This window comes from Lipotes vexillifer, unplaced genomic scaffold (assembly GCF_000442215.2).
Source record: "Lipotes vexillifer unplaced genomic scaffold, Lipotes_vexillifer_v1.1 scaffold1008, whole genome shotgun sequence".
Taxonomy (NCBI): Eukaryota; Metazoa; Chordata; class Mammalia; order Artiodactyla; family Lipotidae; genus Lipotes; species Lipotes vexillifer.
This window is the reverse complement of record NW_006772616.1, coordinates 3,649,091-3,665,878: the sequence shown is the minus strand read 5'-3', so window position 1 is coordinate 3,665,878 and position 16,788 is coordinate 3,649,091. Positions and strand designations below refer to the sequence as shown.

Below are 16,788 nucleotides of genomic sequence, written 5' to 3'. Positions count from 1 at the left end.
TGTTGTAGTTATTGTTGTCACATGGACCCAGCTGATCTGCAGATGTCTGCAGTGCCACTCCATCCACACAGGGCCTCCCAAGGATTAGCTGGTCGCACTGGCCATTCCAACTCTGACAGAACCCGGAGAGCTCTACCCTATAATGCCCCAGGTACTTGTGAGCCACAGGGGGGGCCGTGGGCACACAGCGGGTGATGCAGGGCAAGGGGGCTGGTGTGCAAAGCATCCCTGCCTGTGCGTGTCAGGGGGAGCCCTCGGTAAGGCAGTGGTCAGTGCTTCCTCACCACACAGACAACACAGTACAGTTGGGCAGATGCCCGGAGGGGCTAAGCTCAGGGTGCAGTGGGAACCCAAGGAAGGGGCTTTTATCCAAGCTTTCGGGGGGTCATTCAGAGAAGGCTGAATGAGAATTTCCCAGGGGAAAGAGGAAGGGAAGGGAGTTCGGTGGAGAGGCTGGCTCCAACAAAAGCCTGGTGGAGAGAAAACGCTTCATTTCTGTGGATTTGTGCATCTGTGTGTGGTAAGAGTGTAGTGACAAGTTCAAGGGCATTCTGTAGCACTAGTGGCCGCCCTTTTCAAATTGTCAACATTATGAAACAGAAAGAAAGGCTTAAATACTGTCTCTGATTAAAAGAGACTGTACAAACATGACAGCTAAATGCAATGCACAGCCCTGAAGTGGTCCTGACTGGGCAGAGCAGGAGCTCTACAAAAGCATTAATGAGGCTACTCGCAAAATTTGAATCAGGGGCTGTTATTAAATCATAGTTTTGTATTGATATTAAATAAAATCCCATTTTCTCTTATGTAAGTGGATTGTCCTTGTTTTTAGGAAATTTAGGCTCCAAAGTTAGGGATAAAAGGGTATGGTGTTTACGATGAACTCTCAAATATTTCAGGGAAAATTTCTGTTTACTTAGACTGAGGGAGTGATTAAAACAGATAGGGTGAAATGTTAGCAGTGGAAACATTGGGCAGAGAGGTTTAAGGGAGTTCCTTCTACTCTTCTTGCCATTCTTCTGTAAGATTCAAATGATTTTAAAATAAAAAGATTTTTTTAATGCGTGGAGGAAGAGTGTAGGTTAAGAGTCAGGGAGGGGAAAGAGAGAAGCCGGGAGTTTCAGCTGCTGGTTTATTAGAAAGGGCATTGAGGCGTGGAGAGGCTAAATGGCGGGTCGAGGGTCACTGAGCAATGAGCATGGACTTTGAGGCCCTAACCCGTACTTCTGGACCCGAGTCGTGGCTCTTTCTAGTAAACTGCAGGGTCCCCGGAGGGAAGTGTGTGTTAATATATGGCCTCTGGTGTGGAGAATACCTCAGGGGTGTAATTTCTCCTGGCCGCCCAGGAGTTCTCCACGGAGCTCCTATTATTTCAGGTTATCATTACTGTGAGCTGTGCCCTGAATTCTCCATGCACTGCCCTGAAATTTGCCCCATATGTTTGTGAAGGTTGATTACATCTTTGGGACCTTTTTCTAATGTGAGCAGAAGCTGTAAAGTTTCAATTGTGGCAGCTCGTTGGGATCAAGTGTCTGTTGGAGTGCGCAGTAAAAGGCCTCTGCATCTGGTATCTGATGTCAGACAAACGTGTGCTAACAATCTGTTGATTTCAGATGACGTGTGATGCCTTCATCTCTTAGACAGGAAATTAGGAGCAAATCTTTCTTTCTCCTTTTCAAAGGAGGATGACTCAGTGCAGGGTAATGGAATCCTGGCTAACTTTGGGACAGGAATTAAAAAGGAAGCCTCACTTTCACATGCTTTTGGCAGAAGTATAAATTGGTACAACTGCTTAGGGAAGCTGACAGTAGCTAACAAAGCCTCCTATGTGCTGAATAAAAGCAATTTTGATGCTTGTGCACTTACCTAAGAGAAATGAGTACATGTCCACCTAAACACATGTACAAAAGTATTCACAGCGGTTTAAACAATAGAAGCCAAGAAATGGAAACGACCCAAACGTCCATCAGTACTAGAACAGATCAGTAAACTGTGGTACAGTCACACATGGAGTTCTACCGGGCAACGTAAAAGAATGACATGGTGAAATACACAACAACATGGCTGGATCTCATGGCACGTGGATGCAAGAGAAAACATTCTGTGTCATTCTTATTTATTTGAAGTTTAAAGACAGGTAAAGTGAACGTATGATGGTAAAGGGCAGAATAGTGACTATTAGGCAGGTGTTGATTGGGAAAGGTCATAAGGGAGCCATCTTGGGTGCTGGAAATGTTGGATATCTTTATCCAGGTGATGGTTACACAAGTAAGATTTGGGCACTGAACTGCAAGTAAATTCTACACTAATAGAAGAGTACTTAAAAAGAAAAAGGGGAGTTCGTTTCTATTGGCAGGGCTGGAGGGACTGCAGAGTGAGCCGTCCCAAAGACCATGCCTGGGAGAAACAGCTTGACAGGAGAAGCATTGTCTTCTCAGCCCCATTTGGAGATAGCCATCACACGCGCTCTTCTTGACATGTGCTGGGAAATGGGTGCCAGGCACCCAAGCCTCCGTCAATGCTGGTGTGTTGAGCCAGTGGCCTCAGGACTGCTTCTATCTGGAGAGCAGAGGCTGAGACCACTCACACTCCACTGTGTGAAAGAATCACCTGGCCGTGTTCAGGGGCAAATTCTGACCCAGTAGGTCGTATGTGGGGCCTGAGAGTCTGCATTTCCCATACATTCCCAGGTGATGCTGAAGCTGCTAGACCAATTTTGAGCATCAGAGCTCTAGAGGGAGACAGGCCAGGGTGAGAATCTTGGTTCTGCCACTTACGAGCTCTGTGATCTTTGCCAGATTCCTCTGTCCCTCTGATGATCTCTCAACGTCTTCTGGAAACTGGGGACAGGGGGAAAGGGAGGGCTAGACAGCCATCTCCCAGAATGGTGTGGATTCAGCGGGGTAACATACATACCTGGTCTAGAGTGAGCGCTCATTAATTGGTAGCTCTTGTAATGTTTGTTATTTTTAATGAAGACGGTTTGGGTCATGATTTGGAGAAAGGTGAGTGAATGTGGTTTGTACAGGCAGGAGCTAGCTGTACATTTATTTCCCTCGTACCTTGTTGAAGGAAGACGTTTTTTCTTTTCTTCATCCCATGATCCTCCCCTTGGTCTCCAGTATCAAGATACATTTTCTCTTCACTTTTCTTCCCACTCCAATCCACCCTAAATCTAGTAAAGACGGAAGAACCCAGGCAGAACTGAAGCTTGAAGCCGGGCAGGTTGTCAGATTGTCAGATTGTGCCCGGAGGTGATGTCTTTCTTAAAGAAACATCCTCTCTACTTGGCTGTTTCTATAGGGGCGGGATTGGCCCCTGGGAGTCAAGGTCTGAGTCTGGGGCTCCGTGTGTGCCCAGACTCAGCTGCCCTCCTCAGAATCCACCCGTGCTTCTCTGCGCGCAGGGGCCCCTCTGGAGGAGGACATATGTTTCTCAATCTGTGGGGCTGTCAGCTGGTGTCTTTTTCAAGAACTGAATTAACTTGTCGTCAAAGGGAAGAAAAGGAGAAATGCTTGGTTCCATGTTGTCTGGCCAGTGACTGGGCTGGAGCGAGTCTGGATTTCAGGGTGACTGTCTTTAGTCTGGAGGTGAGGGAGCCATTTGGTTGGCGGCTTGAGTACATCTGGGGTGGCTGGCGGCGGGTTGGAGGGAGCCCTGAGTCGCAGCTTAGTTCAGTTCCACAAAGGGAAGTTGTGTTTAGCGAGGGCCAGGCACTAGACCAGGCACAGAAGACTCAAAAATATCCAGCCAAGCGCTGGCCCCCACAGTGGAGCAGGGAAGGCAGAAAAAGAAGCAAGGGTAGCGCCCTGGGAGAAATACAGAGCTGGGGGTATTCCTGTTTCCTGTGGGAGCAGAGAAGGGGAGAGACGGGAAAGCGTGGCCTCCTAATGAGCTGCACCTCTTGGCATTGACGCTCTTGGGTACGCCCTCTCCATACTGAATCTGGGCTGACCTGCGAAACCAACAGAAGTCAGTGGAAGTGGCCCCGCGTGACTTCTGAGGCTGCGTCATAAAAAACCTTGCAGCTTCTGCCTTGGTCTCTTGGAACACCTGCTCTGGGAGAAGCCAGCTGTCATGTAAAAAGTCTGACTGTGGCTTTCTAACCCCGGCCGGGCAGGTTGGCTCCCGCAAAGAAGGGCGGCGAGAAGAAGGGCCGGTCCGCCATCAGCGAGGTGGTGACCAGAGAGCACCCCGTCACCGTGCACAAGCGCACCCGTGGAGTGGGTTTCAAGAAGCGTGCCCCTCGGGCGCTCAGAGAAATACGGAAATTTGCCATGAAGGAGATGGGAACTCCGGATGTACGCATTGACACCAGGCTCAACAAAGCTGTCTGGGCCAAAGGAATAAGGAATGTCCCATACCGTATCCACGTGTGGTTGCCCAGAAAACGGAATGAAGATGAAGATTCATCAAACAAGCTCTATACGTTGGTTACCTACGTACCTGTCACCACTTTCAAAAATCTACAGACGGTTAATGTGGATGAGAAGAAACTGCTGATTATCCAATAAAGTTACAGAGCTGCCTTCGCACACACACACACACACAAAAAAAGTCTGACTATGCTGAGCCACCAGGCTGTGAGGAAGCCCAGCGTAGCCTTGGGAAGGCAGCACAAGGAGACAGACTGAAAGATACCCACCCAGCAGCCGGTCATTCCATCCATCTCAGCCAAGCCCTGGAGGGCTGCGTGAAGGAGCTCCCTCGGGTGCTCAGCCCAGGTGAGCCTTCAGACGACCCCGGCCCCTGTCATCTGACTGCGACTGCATGAGAGACCCCGAGCAAGAACCACTCACCTGGGCTCCGGCAACCCATAGCACCTTGAGTAACCGTGACCGATAAGAGTAACTGTTGCTTTGAGCTGCTGACTTCGGGGTGCTTTATTACGCAGCAGTGGGTTACCGGCAGAGAAAAGGATCTGGCAGGAAGGACCCCTGAGCTGGGAGTTGAAGAGCAGATTGCCAAATGGGGAGGGCGTCCATGGAGAAGGGCATCTTGAAAAACCACATAGAAGGAAAAAACAGAATGGGCTACCGAGGAGTTAGGAGCAGTTAAATATTAAGAGAGAGCAAACAGCCAGGTGGAGAGACGTGGGGGAGGAGCCGGGAGAGGTGAGCAGGGGCTGGAATCAGAGATTCAGTGCAAGGGGTTCTAACTGACGCACCACCTGGTTTGCGGGAGCTTTGTTTATTTACAGTTTTGAGAGGTGGAGGTGTGAACATCCTCTAGAAATCTCTCTGTGGCTGCTGCTGTTATTGTCCTTGGCAGCTGCGACAAGAACCACTCAAAGGCTTGGTAAAAGCAAGCGCTCAATGGCCTCATTGGCTCAGAGAAAGAGGGGAAAGGGTTAAGCACTGTTCATAGCTCTTCAGCTGCTCTTCCCAGGTCTGGGAAGTGTCACATGCCGGAGAAGCACTAGATTCCATTTCAGCAGCAGCCAGAGTCACTTTCCTTGAATCGGTGATGTGTCCACAAAGCACCTGCCCGCCAGAGCCGGGAAGTGTGTGATTTAACATATACTAACAGAGAGCCAGGTTTTCCCCGTTGCCGGGGGTGTCTCTCACTTCTACCTCCAACTCCACTGAGAGAAGAGCCAAAGGGAAGGGGATGATCCCCACACGGCCGCGGCTTCCGCTGTACCATCCTACCTGCTTACCTTCTCAGGTCTCCATTTGCTCTGCTGTAAAATGGGAGCAATCATGCCTACCTCACCACTGACTTGAGAGAATTAAATGAAATACCGTGAGTCAAGTAAGCGGCCCAGAACCCCTCCACACGGCACACGCAGCCAGTGCAGGCTATCTTACTGTCATCCTTGTCTTGGCGCCCTGGTCTTACTCCCACCCTGCCCCCCAAGCTTTCTCTTAGGGCAGCAGATATGGAAGCAATGAGCTGTTCACGGCCAACATCACTGATGGACTGAGCCCCTCTTGGCCCCAGCGTGCAGATGGCCTCTCAGTCGCTGGCAGCCTCTAATATTAATTAATAGTGAACATTTCTTGAGCTCTCAGTGTGCTACAAATGAGTTTTCCCTTTAATCCTCATAAAAATCCTGCGCACTGGGAACATTTTACATTTGCAGTGAGGGCACCTTGCCCGAAGCTATGCAGCCAGGAAGGGCCCCGGCTGGAAGCTGAACACTCCAGCGCCTGCTGCCTGGCACTGCCCCGCACTGCCTCCTGAAAGAGTCCATTCTAGAAGGGAGCCCCGCGGGACAGAAATGCACACCACCTGTCACTGCTCTCAAGAGACCGAGATGAACTGTAGACCCTTCAGTTAGCACATCTAGTGACTTTTTGTTTTCGTCCTGAATCCAAATGTAAAAGAAACTGAAGGAAGGATCCTTTTAAACCCGATTCCCCATAATCACTAGTGGGAAAATTCCTCAGAAAACTCCATTCCTCATTCCTCATTAGGGGCCCGTAATAGTATTGTGACTTAAATGTCTTTTTAAAACAGAAGAGGATAATAGTACATATATACTAGTAAATATATAATAATGAATCCAGCCTAAATTACATTCATCTTGATACCAACATAGTCATAAAGTATAATTTTTAGTATTTTTTTTAATGGAGGAATGGCTCACAAGGGTTCTAATGCAGCCCTGAATGGGTGAGCATGATGTGTAAATGGCCAGAATCTGGTACAGAGTAGAGCTTAGACGAGGGTCATTTCCTTCCATCTGTGCTTTAGGAAAAAGTGCAGGGCAGGCATTTGTGACACCACACATACTCAGTGGCTCAATCCTTTTGTGGCCACAGTCTCCTCTCCCCTCCCCACACTGCTAAGGGGCATGGCGATACCAGGTCTTACAGACCTCCTGTCCTGTGGGCCATGGCTGGCTGGACCGGAGTGCACCCTTGACCAGGAACAGCCAGTAGGAGCTGCTCAGGGTCAGGAAATGCTGCCCAAGAGATGCTACCGTGAGCAGTGGCCAGTCCGAAGGATCGGAAGGAAAAATAGGAGGAAAGAATCAGTAGATAGTGAGAGGAGAAACCAGAGACACCACAGAAAAGTGGAGACGGAGTAACAGTTGTATGAATGGTGGAATGGAGCGAGGATCCATCTACTCTCACTGTGGGTAGGGCCAGGTGATCTGGTTCTCGGATGGACTTCGAATGCTAGACCCACCTCCATTTACTGAGTGCCTTCTGTTTTCTGGGTACTGGGCTGATGGGCTTCTATACATCATCTCGTTTAGCCTCTCAACAACCTAACAGAGTTGGTTTGATGTTTATCCTATCTCCTAGATGTGGAAAGGAAGCTGAATTCATTTGCTGAAGCTCGCACAACTAGTAGGTGGAAGAACAGTAGGTCTCAAACCTAGCCTGTCGGACTCCAAAATCCACAATTTAACCAACAAACCATCTTTTTTTTTGCCAAATCCCAAAGTTCATTTGAGTCTCCATGAGGCTCAACAGCTTACCCTTCTTGGGTTCCCTTAAGATTTCTGTCTCCCAATGTGCTACATATGTTTTTGCAGTTCACTCCCCACCCCTCCATGACTTGACATAGTCAAGTTCTTTGTCTTCAAAAGACCAAAAGTCCAGGAGAAGTTGCAAGGAGAGAGGACGTGGGGCAAACAATAGGCAATAGACACAAAAGAGAAGCCAGTGAGGAGTTGTGTGTTGGTGAAGACAGGTAGCCCCATTCACCAGGTCGTGGTGAGAATAGCTTCAGGTGGTTTGGAAAAATCTAGGTCAAGGAGAGCCCATTGGGCAGGCAGAATCAAGGAGGTGGTTCTTTTCCTCCTAGACGTAGCTTAAATGGGAAGCAATATTTGCGAAGTGATGTTTAGGAAGCTTCGTCTGGTGGCTTAACCAGGATGAATTTGCCAGAGAGGTGGATGAGGCAAGAGGCTATGTTTACAACAGTAGGGGAAAGATCACCGAGTTGTAACTTGGATGGTAGCATAGGGGATGGGGAATAAGGGTGACTGAAAAGAAAGACTGTCCCAGAGTTATTAGATAAAGGTGCAGTGAGAAGCAGCCCGAGGAGCCTTCCGCATAATTTCCTGAAAAATGCTCTGAAAACTTGGAAGCACTAGATAACAGTGGCAGAGATTCCTAGTTGTCCATAGCATCCTTTTGCCCCTTCTTCCTTCGTGTATGAAAGCTCAGAATCTTAACAGGTCCCTTGTAGTTTGCTGGGGCAATGGGCTCATCTCCCACAATAATGGTCCCGGACTAGTTTCCCAACCATGCTGGCCATTGGCTGGGAGGAGCCTTGGGAAGAGTGGTCTTGGTCACAAAATGGTGGCAGATTCAGAGAGCAATAGCTGGGCCATCAGTCAGTTGCCCTCCTCGCAGCAGCAGATCTGAGGGAAGCATTTTCTTAGCTGTCACATGCTTTCCCTCTGTTTTTTTTGTTTCTTTTCTTTTTTTTTTTTAATTTTATTTATTTATTTTTTACAGCGGGTTCCTATTAGTTATCTGTTTTATACTTATTAGTGTATACATGTCAATCCCAATCTCCCAGTTCATCCCACCATCACCCCTGCCCCCGCTTTTGCCCCTTAGGCTCCATACGTTTGTTCTCCATGTCTGTGTCTCTGTTTCTGCCTTGCAAACTGGTTCATCTGTACCATTTTTCTAGATTCCACATGTATGCATTAATATACCATACTTGTTTTTCTCTTTGTGACTTATTTCACTGTGTAGGACAGTCTCTAGGTCCATCCACGTCTCTATAAATGACCCAATTTCATTCCTTTTTATGGCCGAGTAATATTCCATTGTATATATGTACCACATCTTCTTTATCCATTCGTCTGTCGATGGGCATTGCGGTTGCTTCCTTGACCTGGCTATTGTAAATAGTACTGCAATGAACATTGGGGTGCATGTGTCTTTTTGAATTACGATTTCCTCTGGGTATATGCCCAGTAGTAGGATTGCTGGGTCATATGGTAATTCTATTTTTAGTCTTTTAAGGAACCTCCATACTGTTCTCCATAGTGGCTGTATCAATTTACATTCCCACCAACAGTGCAAGAGGGTTCCCTTTTCTCCACACCCTCTCCAGCATTTGTTGTTTGTAGATTTTCTGATGATGCCCATTCTAACTGGTGTGAGGTGATACCTCATTGTAGTTTTGATTTGCATTTCTCTGCTAATTAGTGATGTTGAGCAGCTTTTCATGTGCTTCTTGGCCATCTGTGTGTCCTCTTTGTAGAAATGTCTATTTAGGTCTTCTGCCCATTTTTTGATTGGGTTGTTTGTTTTTTTAATATTGAGCTGCATGAGCTGTTTATATATTTTATAGATTGATCCTTTGTCCGTTGATTCATTTGCACGTATTTTTACCCATTCTGAAGGTTGTCTTTTCATCTTGTTTGTAGTTTCCTTTGCTTTGCAAAAGCTTTTAAGTTTCATTAGGTCCCATTTGTTTGTTTTTGTTTTTATTTCCATTACTCTAGGAGGTGGATCAAAAAAGATCTTGCTGTGATTTTTGTCAAAGAGTGTTCTTCCTGTGTTTTCCTCTGAGAGTTTTGTAGTGTCTGGTCTTACGTTTAGGTCTCTAATGCATTTTGAGTTTATTTTTGTGTATGGTGTTAGGGAGTGTTCTAATTTCATGCTTTTACATGTAGCTGTTCAGTTTTCCCAGCACCACTTATTGAAGAGACTGTCTTTCCTCCATTGTATATCCTTGCCTCCTTTGTCATAGATTAGTTGTCCATAGGTGTATGGGTTTATCTCTGGGCTTTCTGTCTTGTTTCATTGATCTGTATTTCTGTTTTTGTGCCAGTACCATATTGTCTTGATTACTGTAGCTTTGTAGTATAGTCTGAAGTCAGGGAGTCTGATTCCTCCAGCTCCGTTTTTTTCGCTCAAGAGTGGTTTGGCTATTTGGGGTCTTTTGTGTCTCCATACAAATTTTAAGATTTTCTGTTCTAGTTCTGTAAAAAATGCCACTGGTAATTTGATAGGGATTGCATTGAATCTGTATATTGCTTTGGATGCTATAGTAATTTTCACAATATTGATTCTTCTAATCTAAGAGCGTGGTATATCTCTCCTTCTGTTTGTGTCACCTTTGATTTCTTTCATCAGTGTCTTATAGTTTTCTGAGTACAGGTCTTTTACCTCCTTAGATAGGTTTATTCCTAGGTATTTTATTCTTTTTGTTGCAATGGTGAATGGGATTGTTTCCTTAATTTTCTGATCTTTCGTTGTTAGTGTATAGGAATGCAAGAGATTTCTGTGCATTAATTTTGTATCCTGCAACTTTACCAAATTCATTGATTAGCTCTAGTAGTTTTCTGGTGGCATCTTTAGGATTCTCTATGTATAGCATCATGTCATCTGCAAACAGTGACAGCTTTACTTCTTCTTTTCCAATTTGGATTCCTTTTATTTCCTTTCCTTCTCTGATTGCCGTGGCTAGGACTTCCAAAACTATGTTGAATAATAGTGGCGAGAGTGGAACATCCTTGTCTTGTTCCTGATCTTAGAGGAAATGCTTTCAGTTTTTCACTATTGAGAATAATGTTTGCTGTGGGTTTGTCGTGTATGGCCTCTATTATGTTGAGGTAGGTTCCCTCTATGCCCACTTTCTGGAGAGTTTTTATCATAAATGGGTGTTGAATTTTGTCAAAACCTGTTTCTGCATTTGTTGAGATGATCGTATGGTTTTTATTCTTCAGTTTGTTAATATGGTGTATCACATTGATTGATTTGCATATATTGAAGAATCCTTGCATCCCTGGGAGAAATCCCACTTGACCATGGTGTATGATCCTTTTAATCTCTTGTTGGACTCTGTTTGCTAATATTTTGTTGAGGATTTTTGCATCTATATTCATGAGTGATATTGGTCTGTAATTTTCTTTTTTTTGAAGTATCTTTGTCTGGTTTTGGTATCAGGGTGATGGTGGCCTCTTAGAATGACTTTGGGAGTGTTCCTTCCTCTGCAATTTTTTGGAAGAGTTTGAGAAGGATGGGTGTTAGGTCTTCTCCAAATGTTTGATAGAATTCACCTGTGAAGCCATCTGGTCCTGGACTTCCGTTTGTTGGAAGATGTTTAATCACAGTTTCAATTTCAGTGCTTGTGATTGGTCTGTTCATATTTTCTATTTCGTCCTGGTTCAGTCTTGGAAGGTTGCACCTTTCTAAGAATTGGTCCATTTCTTCCAGGTTGTCCATTTTATTGGCATAGAGTTTCTTGTAGTAGTCTCTTAGATGCTTTGTATTTCTGCGGTGTCCGTTGTAACTTCTCTTTTTTCATTTTTAATTTTATTGATTTGAGTCCTCTCCCTCTTTTTCTTGATGAGTCTGGCTAATGGTTTATCATTTTGTTTATTTTCTCAAAGAACCAGCTTTTAGTTTTATTGATCTCAGCTATTGTTTTCTTTGTTTCTATTTCATTTATTTATGCTCCTTTATGATTTCTTGCCCTCTACTAGCTTTGGGTTTTGTTTGTTCTTCTTTCTCTAGTTCCTTTAGGTGTAAAGTTAGATTGTTTACCTGAGATTTTTCTTGTTTCTTGAGGTAGGCTTGTATAGCTATAAACTTCCCTCTTAGAACTGCTTTTGCTGCATCCCATAGGTTTTGCATCATCGTGTTTTCATTGTCATTTGTCTCTAGGTATTTTTTGATTTGCTCTTTGATTTCCTCAGTGATCTCTTGGTTATTTAGTAGTGTATTGTTTAGCCTCCATGTGTTTGTGTTTTTTATGTTTTTTCCCCTGTTATTGATTTCTAATCTTATAGCGTTGTGGGCAGAAAGGATGCTTGATATGACTTCAGTTTTCTTAAATTACCGAGGCTTGATTTGTGACCCAAGATGTGATCTATCCTGGAGAACGTTCTGTGTGCACTTGAGAAGAAAGTGTAATCTGCTGTTTTTGGCTGGAATGTCCTATAAATATCAATTAAATCTGTCTGGTCTGTTGTGTCATTTAAAGCTTGTGTTTCCTTATTAATTTTCTGTCTGATGATCTGTCCATTGGTATAAGTGAGGTGTTAAAATCCCCCACTATTATTGTGTTACTGTTGATTTCCTCTTTTAGAGCTGTTAGCAGTTGTCTTATGTATTGAGGTGCTCCTATGTTGGGTGCATATATATTTATAATTGTTCTATCTTCTTCTTGGATTGATCCCTTGCTCTTTATGTAGTGTCCTTCCTTGTCTCTTGTAACATTCTTTATTTTAAAGTCTATTTTATCTGATGTGAGTATTGCTACTCCAGCTTTCTTTTGATTTCCATTTGCATGGAATATCTTTTTCCATCCCCTCACTTTCAGTCTGTATGTGTCTCTAGGTCTGAAGTGGGTCTCTTGTAGACAGCATATATATGGGTCTTATTTTTGTATCCATTCAGTGAGCCTGTGTCTTTTGGTTGGAGCATTTGATCCTTTCACGTTTAAGGTAGTTATCGATATGTATGTTCCTATTACCATTTTCTTGATTGTTTGGGGTTTGTTTTTGTGGGTCCTTTTCTTCTCTTGTGTTTCCCACTTAGAGAAGTTCCTTTAGCATTTGTTGTAGTGCTGGTTTGGTGGTGCTCAATTCTCTTAGCTTTTGCTTGTCTGTAAAGCTTTTGATTTCTGTGTTGAATCTGAATGAGATCCTTGCTGGGTAGAGTAATCTTGGTTGTACGTTCTTCCCTTTCATCACTTTAAGTATATCATGTCACTCTCTTCTGGCTTGTAGAGTTTCTGCTGAGAAATCAGCTGTTAGCCTTATAGGATTCCCTTGTATGTTATTTGTCATTTTTTCCCTTGTTGCTTTTAGTAATTTTTCTTTGTCTTTAATTTTGATTTGATTACTATGTGTCAGTTTGATTACTGTGTGTCTTGGCATGTTTCTCCTTGGGCTTAAGCTGCCTGGGACTCTCTGCACTTCCTGGACTTGGGTGGCTGTTTCCTTTCCCATGTTAGGGAAGTTTTCGACTATAATCTCTTCAGATATTTTTTCGGGTGCTTTCTCTCTCTCTTCTCTTTCTGGGACCCCTATAATGAGAATGTTGGTGCGTTTAATGCTGTCCCAGAGGTCTCTTAAGCTGTCTTCATTTCTTTTCATTCTTTTCTTTTTTATTCTGTTCCACAGCAGTGAATTCCGCCATTCTGTCTTCCCGGTCACTTATCCGTTTTTCTGTCTCAGTTATTCTGCCATTGATTCCTTCTAGTTTATTTTTCATTTCAGTTATTGTATTGTTCATCTCTGTTTGTTTGTTCTTTAATTCTTCTAGGTCTTTGTTAAACATTTCTTGCATCTTCTCAGTCTTTGCCTCCATTCTTTTTCTGAAGTCCTGGATCAACTTCACTACCATTATTCTGAATTCTTTTTATGGAAGGTTGCCTATCTCCACTTCCACTTTAATTGTTTTTCTGGGGTTTTATCTTGTTCCTTCATCTGGTGGTACCTAGCCCTGTGCCTTTTCATTTTGTCTGTCTTTCTGTCAATGTGGTTTTTGTTCCACAGGCTGCAGGATTGTAGTTCTTGTTGTTTCTGCTGTCTGCCCTCTGGTCTGTTTCTTTGTCTTCATTTTGCCTTTTCCACACTGGTTCCATGCTCAGGCAGACTCTCCCCTACCGATGGGAAGATGGCTGCCCGCAGCTGCAATATCACATGTCACTGTGTAAACATATGGGAAAGAGCATCTGCCTATTTCCCAGCAGCCCTAGCAAGAACCTCATTATGTCTCATTGATTCGCACTGTGTCACGTGCCCACTTGTAACCCAGTCACTGTGAGGAGGGAAATATGGCTTGCTGATTGGCTGAGACCAAGGCCACAAGCTCTGTTCAAGGAGAGATGACACCATAGCCAGACTCCATGTTCAGAGAGAAGGGGAGGTTGAATCCCCAATCAAAAATGGGAGAGTGGGGAACTGTTGCTGGGGAGACAGCAACAAAATGTCCTTGACAATAGTATACAGTGTCCTCACACTTAGTTCATCCAAGGATCCTGTTTTCAGATAGCAATTTGCTCTGTTACTTCTACAGAGTACATAGTGAGAAATGGAGCATCTTAGAAATATGAGTGTTATTATATCTGCATAATTGAACCTTCTGGTTGTTCTTTGGAAATGGATCGTTAGAGTTAGGCATGTTAGCAAAGGGAAAAAAAATCCAAAAATTAAAGAATTTTTAATTCCAAATTAAATGGGGTCATGTGGTTGGTTGAAACCTGCAGTTGCCCTTTCTTGATCTATTCTGTTCTCTTAGAAATTTTATTTCAAAACGGATGTCGAATTTGCCAGGTTTATGTGTTTTTAAGAGAAAAGGTAATGAGACCCCACACATTTCCCCACAGTGTCCCTAATCACTTTTTCTTTGCATCCCGAGGGCACCTGTAGCCTCCCAGACAGGAATCAGTTAGGGGTCTTGATTCTCTCCTATCACAGATGACACCTATGGGAAAAGGGCCCTGCCCTTCCCTTCCCACCTTGCTCCAGGGAGATTAATACCCAGATGAGGCTCTTAACAGAAGGAAGCAATTTGGATCCAGCAGCTGTGAGCCACTGGGGCTAGGTGGTCGGTATTTAAAAATACTATGTGCTGGGCATGAAAGAATTTATATCTTCATTGTCTCTGAAGAGTTACACAAGAGCAAAAGCATGTTCAGAAAAACTCGTCACAGAGAATTGTACTTAGCAGATTCTAAAGTTTACAGAAAACATGGAATACCATTCTTAATGTTCTGTAATTTCTCTGTGGTGAAATAATAAGGTTGTCAATAATAAGAAAAACAGCAACAGCTATCTTTTATGGAGTCTTTTCTATGTGTCAGGCACTCTCCTAAGTACTTTATATGCATTATCTTGTTTAATACTCACAGTCATTTCCATTTTAAAGACGAGGAAGTTGAGGCTCAGTGCAATTAAGGGGCAAATTCAAGACCACGTGACTGATAAGTAATGGAGTCAGAATTTGAACTCGGGTCTGTCTAATTTCAATATATGTCTCCTTAAAATTAATGTGTTACCCTGCCACTTAATGATGAGACCTTGTCTCAACCTGGTATGGCTGTCTCGTAGGGATGCTGGGAGGATGCATGAAGATGTTACATACTGCTCTACCTACAGGGATCGGCCCATTGGAAGCTGTGGGTTTTATTTGGACTAGACTCTTTTTCCTTATTATCATCATCTTTAATTTATGTGGAAAGGCATCGCTAAAGAGCTGCCAGGCCAGCACCAGTGACTTGTACCTGGGTTTTACCAGCTCTGGACCCCACTTATAAGTTAGGACCCTGACTTCTTATAGAATCTTTTCCTAATAAGTATTCATAGAAGTCACCGTGTGCTCATGAATATAACCAGTGAGTAACTCATGGCATGTGCCGTTTTATGTCCCTTCTTTTGCTCTGGGCCCATTTTTCTGGACATGCACAGTGTACGAGGTCCCATCACTGCTTCCCTTTGGTGAGTTGTGCATGATGGAGGGCACTCTCATTCCCCATCTCTGGTCTCCTGACCCCTTTATCAACCTGCTGCATTTTCAGGAGTCCTCAAATGGCCACGTGGGAATGGGGAGTGCAGTAATCTGTTAGAAAGTATGAAGAAACTGGGTAAAATTGGAGGGGGGGGGCATTAGTAAAGTGTAGCATGCATACAGAAAAGTACACAAATCATGAGTGTTCAGCTCCGTGAGTTTTTCATAGAATGAACCTACCGTGTAACCAGCACTGAGACCAAGAAACAGAAGCTTCCCGGCACCATAGAATCTTCCTTTTGTCCCCTTTCAGTAGTTAATAAGGATACCCTCCCCCTAAGGGTAATCACTGTCCTGACTCCTAATGCTGTAGTTTCATGTTGCCTGTTTTTGAACTTGATGCAAATAGGAACCATAGACTTTTTTTTTTTTTTTTTTTTTTTTTTTTTGGATATAAGGGCATTTTTTTCTACTAAAAATTCTTGATTCAGTACAGATGAACAGGAATCCCGTTGCGGAGCACAGGCTCCGGACGTGCAGGCCCAGCGGCCATGGCTCACGGGCACAGCCGCTCCACGGCATGTGGGACCCTCCCAGACCAGGGCACGAACCCGTGACCCCTGCCATCGGCAGGCGGACTCTCAACCACTGCGCCACCAGGGAAGCCCGGAACCATAGACTTTTAAAACTCTGCTTTCTTTTGCTCAATATTATGTTTGTGATATATATTTATATTAATGAGTATAGGTGTAGTTTATCAGTTTATTCTCCTTTCTGCATAGTATGCCATTGTATGAATGTAACACAATTTCGTTATCCATTCTACTGTAGATGGATATTTGGATATTTCCAATTTTGGACTATTATGAATGGTATTGCTGTGATGTACATGTCTTTTGGTGAACATATATATGCAAACGTATGCATTTCTGTTAGATGTGTGTGTTTGAATAAGTGGAATTTCTGGGTCACGAGCTATGCATGTATTCAGTTTTAGTATCTAAACTTGGTATCTACTAAGTTTGGCAAGGGTTCCAAAGTTTTTTTATGAGTTTACACTCCCCTCGGTGGTACAGGAATTCAGAAAAATTTGTATAGTATTAGGGTGCTTTTTGTTTTTGTCCGAAGGGGCCCAAAATATCTAAATTTTGCCTTAGACTAAAGGGTCCCTCTCCATCAGTCTCTCGTGTATATCGGTTAGAGTTTTTGGTTGCAAGCAATAGAAATCAACTCTAGCTGACATAGAGGAGGTGTTCACAGAATGATGGAAGGTAATTCTCCAAAGGGAAGTCTGGATGTGGTTAGAATATAAAATGGATTCTGGGGGGCTTCCCTGGTGGCGCAGTGGTTGAGAGTCCACCTGCCGATGCAGGGGACACGGGTTCGTGCCCCGGTCCGGGAGGAT

General features: G+C 44.1%; 1 pseudogene; it reads left to right on the top strand.

Annotated features, from left to right (window-relative positions):
• The window catches only part of LOC103080179 (60S ribosomal protein L31 pseudogene), a 17,915-nt pseudogene extending 13,401 nt beyond the window's left edge, over nucleotides 1-4,514 (top strand).
• The last annotated feature ends 12,274 nt before the right edge of the window (nucleotides 4,515-16,788 follow it).